A 6,000-nucleotide genomic window follows, 5' to 3' on the forward strand; every position below is an offset into this window, starting at 1 on the left:
CAATTCCACCTTTTAGTGACTTGGAGATTTGCTCCATATTCTTTGCGACTTCAAAGGGTGACATATCTTCAAATGACTGAATCTCCCTTAAGCAGCTACGAGTGTTAGGCCGCTTGCGATGTCACTAAGAGCTTTGGAAGTGTTGCCTTGAGATGTCATGATTTTCTTTGGATGTTCTTCAAAAAGAGAAAGAGATGAAAGGTAGAGATGGTCCCACTGAGCATGCCAAACTGTTCACACGAGATTTCAGAAGAAATGTAATTCGTGAAATTGAACTTTGTATATTGATTGATATGGTGTTGTGGATACAATCTCTCATATTTACTCCTTTGATTCTTTCTCTCGAATACAAAAATAAAATTTAGAACTTCGTAGTCTTCGATCTTCAGGAAGCTATAGTTGCAAGTCGGCTCGAGCTTCAATCTTTTAGAATTCTAGGAAAGTTTTAATCTTCCAAGTCTTCGATCTTTCAGAAGGATGATGTCGAGGTTGATAATAACTTGCACGACTTAAAGGTTTTTAGAAGTTTGAGTCTTCAATTATTCAAAGCTTCAGTTCTTCCTCTAATCCCCAAAAAGATCCCCAAAATGAATGGTAGATGTCTCTATTTATAGAGAAATTTTATGGGCTTTAGGTGGGCTTGGGCCCATTTGCTTGTTGGGCTTGAGCTTGGGTCCATTTGTCTATTGAACTTGGGCTTGGCCCCTTTGCCCGTCGGGCTTAAGCTTGGGCCCATTTCCTTGGTGGGTTCGGGCTCGGAGCCACTTGTTTGACGGACTCGGGTCCATTATTTCTTGGCCTAATTTTTATATTTAGGACTTAATTAGATTGGGTATGAAAAAATTTAATTATCCAAACCCAATAGAATTATAATTATCACAATGTTTACTATGATGATGTGGCAGAATTTAATTGGCCAAAATTTCTTGCTCAACAAGTGGCACCTACTTGAAGTAGATGGCATGGGGTTGATTATCCCTAGCTCTCAAAGGAAAGGAAAGATTTTCCTTTAGTTTCCACGTAACAATACATTAGTTAGCATTAGCTAGGAAGAGTAAAGTAATGAAGAAGTGTAAAAAGCAAAAGTTATGAGACACTTTAATTTCAACCTTCATTAAATCCAAAAGATACACAGTCTTACTCGAATCAAAACTCCATACAAATTCGTAGGATTTTAGAGTTCAGTGCATCTATGTTTGACGTCGATCTTTTAATAATTTATAAACAAAAGTTTTGCTGGGTACTGAATAAGGATGAATGAATGGATAAACAAATAAAGGTATAGTGGTTATCGTCCAAGGGTCGTAGTCATTTTGTAGAGGGTGTTATGACGAAAAAGAACAATTTATGAGGTGTTTGTAGGTTTCAACGAAGGGATGATATGAATAAAATAGGAACCGCCAAAAATTGTTAGAGAAAAAATAAAATGAAAAATTCTCCTCTTTTAATATAAATAGGTATAAATGTAGATTTATGAAATTTATGTCTGTGATTAATCCATTGGTTGGCTGGTTTTATTAAAGTTAAAAAGGGAGAATATTGTTACTGTTTTGGTTTGCTAATTTTATTAAAGGCAAAATTAAGCATCATGTTGAACCAACATGTCAAAGACATTGGTAAAAGCTTTGGAATCACCCGATATTATCTTTAACAAAATATTCTTTCCATGTATTAAAGATTATTTTTTAAATTTCGTGGTTCTTGTCTCTTGAACCATATATTCCTTCCTTTATTCTCTTGTGATTAATATTTATTATGCCTAAAATATATTTCCTAAGCTAGTCACACTACAAGAAATCGAGATTTTCCCGACGTCGAAAAACGTCGGGGGAAGTGAAAAATACGTCGGGAAAGGATCTCCCGACGCAGTCCTCTGCGTCGAGACAAACGTCGGAGGAAGTGAGTCAGGATAGGCTTTCCCGATGCTGTATTGGTCACGCGTCGGGATAGCCTCTCCCGACGCCATCTTTCCCGACGTAATCCACGACGTCAGGAAAGCCTCGTCTGCTTTCTCGACGCCATGTACTGCATCGGAAAAGCCTCCCTCGACAAGTTTTACCGTGCAGCTTTGTTGAGGAACCGTTTTGCCGACACTATACTGAAAGCTCGAGAAAAGCACTTGAAAAGGTTCGTTAAACTTAAGATTTTTCTTGTTTGTCCAATGTTAGGCCAACCCTATGATGCACAGACGCACCCATATTCATTCAATGAAAGTTGTTTCAATAAAAAAATCATTTAAGAAATATTTGTTTTGGAAGTCATTGACTGACTTAGCTATAGGGTGACAAACGGGATCCTGAAAAAGTGAGAATGGAGAGAGAAGAACTTGAAAGACAGCAAAGAGAAGGTTGGCGGCGAGCTACGGATGGAGGAAGGCTGAAGCTGAAGGTGTAGTTGCAGCGACGGACGACAATGACGATGGAAGGGACGACGGCGAGCTACGGACAACGACGAATTTTTCTCTCTTCTCCGAACCCTTTCCCTTTCGTTTTCAGTTCTCTGTAAAACAGAAATGAAATAAATAATCAGGGGATCTCCCAAGGCACTACATACAGCGTCGGGAAAACCTAGACCTTTCTCGACGCACTACTTACGGCGTCAGGAAAACCTTGGCCCTTCCCGATGCACTACTTGCCTTTTCCGATGCACACTTACGGCGTTGGGAAAACCTAGGCCTTGGAAATACCCCTTATTTTCCACGTGAGGCTTTTTCCGGCGCATTACTTACGGTGTCGAAAATACCCCTTATTTCCCAACGTCTTGTGCCCAACGCATGAATTGTGCGTCTAGAAAACCTCTTATTTCCGACGTCTTTTATGCCGACGTCTTTTTTGACGTCAGGAAAAGTCCGATTTCTTATAGTGTCATATTTATATGGTACTCTTATTCATTTTAGAGTTAGCCGCCTTGTTGGGATTTTGTCAAAAAGATTTTATGAGATTATTCTTTATTAATGAGTTATTTATTTCTAAAAATATAAAAGATTCTCCTTTATTTTACGAATCTTATATTATTATCTTTTTGAGATTATCCTTGAGAAAATATATATATACACTACAAAACTTGTGGGTTTTGGTATGATTGACGAACGAAGAAAGCTTTTTTGGAGCTGTTAGTCGAATCTGTATTGCAATAACTATGAGCGGAAGAAGGTAGTGCGATTATCTATATGTGGTCTCGACGCATTGGTCTAAGATGATTGTGTTGATGAGTAAGGAAAACGACGAAGCATGATTCAAGTGGTCATGGTGAACTCCAGTAGAGGATGAAGACATCGTCAATGAGATTCACCAATGCATTTAGGGGGAGTCGAAAGTTAGATATCATTGAGAAGGATTACTCATGCATTCAGAGATAGCCTGAAGTCTAGAGCTAATGAGCATGTTAATTAGTCATATAGTTGAACAAAGATCATATGTTGTATCGATGTATATTGACTAACTGTGTAATAATATTACTCATCAGGGTTGTGTGCAGCTCCCCAAACGTAGCAACATGGGCTGAACTGGGTTACCAAAGTTTCTTGTGTTATTCTCTTCTGCTGTCTCTCTAGATATTATAACAGTTATTTACTTTAGAATTAACTAAAGATTTATTTGATTATCTCACACTGTTTTTCACGCCTCATTATAATAGTATGTGCTTGAATGTTTTGAGCTAAGGGATTGTCTAAGCCGTAACCTTCATGTATTGGTAGTGAAAACTCTTATGCTTGTCACTGAGCTATTGGTTTAATAGCAATTGTAGAACTCGAGAGGAGTTCATTATTGGTATTGTATTAAGAGAGAGCCTAAATATAATGAATATGAGGGAATCTTACTCTTAAGGGGAGCCTAAGTATATTGCATTAAGGGGATCTCATACAAAAAAGCTTGAAGAAGTATATTGTGGAAGTGAGGAGAGCTCAAGTTTTAGAAGGAGCCTAAATTGACACATAGAAAAAAAAGCAATATAAGAGTCACTAAAAAGGTAACGTCAAATAAAAACTTTCTTTATCTAACTATTCTTGTTTCAATGCCAAATTTGAAAGTTCTTTTCATTACTCCATGTCAAGAAAAGGAAAGAGAAAAGTCAATTTATATAAGGTTGTCATGATGGGCGTCAAATTAGGACAAGAACAAGAACATAGCCTTTATTGACAATTCAATTGTCCTTTTCTTTTTCTTTTAGAAAAGAACAAGAAAAAACACAAAAACTATCAAATTTGCCGTCTAGTCTCGAGAATACTATCTAAAAAATTTCTTTCTAGACCATAATTTTTCCTTTAAAAAAATGTTAATAAAAACTGCTAGAAAAATATGACCAAGAACTTTAACCTATGTATTGTGCAGCTGAAGATTGTCTCCAATAAATTAAAATTTTAGATATCTATCATATATTTCTTAATTATTCGTACATTTATATTTCTTAATTACTCGAACATTCAAATGCGAGAAGGAAGTAAACTTTTCTGAGTTGAGATTATACTTATTAATTGTTAAAAAGATTGGTATGTTCGTTGAATAATTACGTTATTTCTACATATAAGATTACATCATGCTGAGATGCTTAATATCCAATGGCTTCAAATTAAAGTCAACAACAACTAAAGGCGGCTGTGCATTGAATTAATATTTTCTAATTTTCTCTAATTGGTGTCGGCCTTTCTTTGAATTGAATATTTGTGAATTATATAATTTTAGAAGAAGACAAAATGAATTAATTGGATGGTTCTTAAAAACAAAAAGAAGAGCATGGATGATGATTTCTTGGAGGAAAACCTTTTTGGGACATGAATTAATCCATCAAAATTTTCAGTTTTGTTTGGTTGAAAATTAATATAGTTATAATTATATCTTAAAATTAATTTTCTCAATTTTTTTCCTTTCTTTTCAATATTTTTCTTATATTTATTGTTACAAATTTGACACATAAAAAGTACAAAAATTAAGATAATTTACATGTAAATTTACATGATTCATTCACATTATGTCTTAGCTACGTCCACATGTTAAGGGAGAACAATTTTACTAATAAGAATATTACATAATACGAAATGGTGGTGCCTCTAGAGTTTTTTTTTTTTTTTTTTGAAAAAGGATATGGAGGGTCAGTAGGTGCACCCAAACATCTTCACTAGGTGGACATCTCCTTTAGTACTCTCATCATTCCCGCTTCATTAATATATGAAAAAAGATACAAAAGAAGCAAAGGAAACTCCACAAAAGCAGACAAAGGGCTAGGATAGCGCCTCTAAAGTTAGTTAGTTTATATGATTACAATATATATACCGATGACCAGACCAAAGAATCTCTTATATTCGATCATTCAAAGCGTCAAATAATAGATTGAAGACATTATTTTAACATTTGTTTTATATCATGGGTTTATGAAGTTATTTAATTTTTATTTGACAAAATTAAGCATTATTCCTACAATGGGGGAAAGGTTCTTAATTTAAATACATATTTGAAATCATATTCAATTAACTTATGGTTTAAAATTTATTATTTGTAAGTGACGTTTTTAAATAAATTAAAATGAACTAAAATATTTTCAATAATCTTGTCAATTACAATAATTTTTTTTATTTATAATTATAGTTTCAACAAAAATTAATTTTTTAAGGTTTTGAAAAACCATATGAGATTTTATGTTGCGATGTGTACTTTTTCAATAATTAATTTGAATACCAAATGATGGGTGCCAAAATTACACCCAAATTTGTAACTTAGCTGGATAAATCGATGACAAGTTCAAGTTTACATTTTCATCTGCTTTTTGTTTTTAAGAAAAGTAAAGCTTAAATAAAGAATAAAGTTTAATTACACTATATTTATAGCACACATGAAAAGACTAGAGTTTAATTAAAATATCAATGATATAAATAAATAATGTTTAAATTTGACCAACTATATACTTTGGATTCAAAACAACAGTCGAACTTGTTATCCAAAAACTAAACAATAATATAAAATAAGAGTCAAACGTTGTATCTATATAAACATCACCACATATAGT

The sequence above is a fragment of the Cucumis melo genome, chromosome 5 (genome assembly GCF_025177605.1).
Source record: "Cucumis melo cultivar AY chromosome 5, USDA_Cmelo_AY_1.0, whole genome shotgun sequence".
NCBI lineage: Eukaryota > Viridiplantae > Streptophyta > Magnoliopsida > Cucurbitales > Cucurbitaceae > Cucumis > Cucumis melo.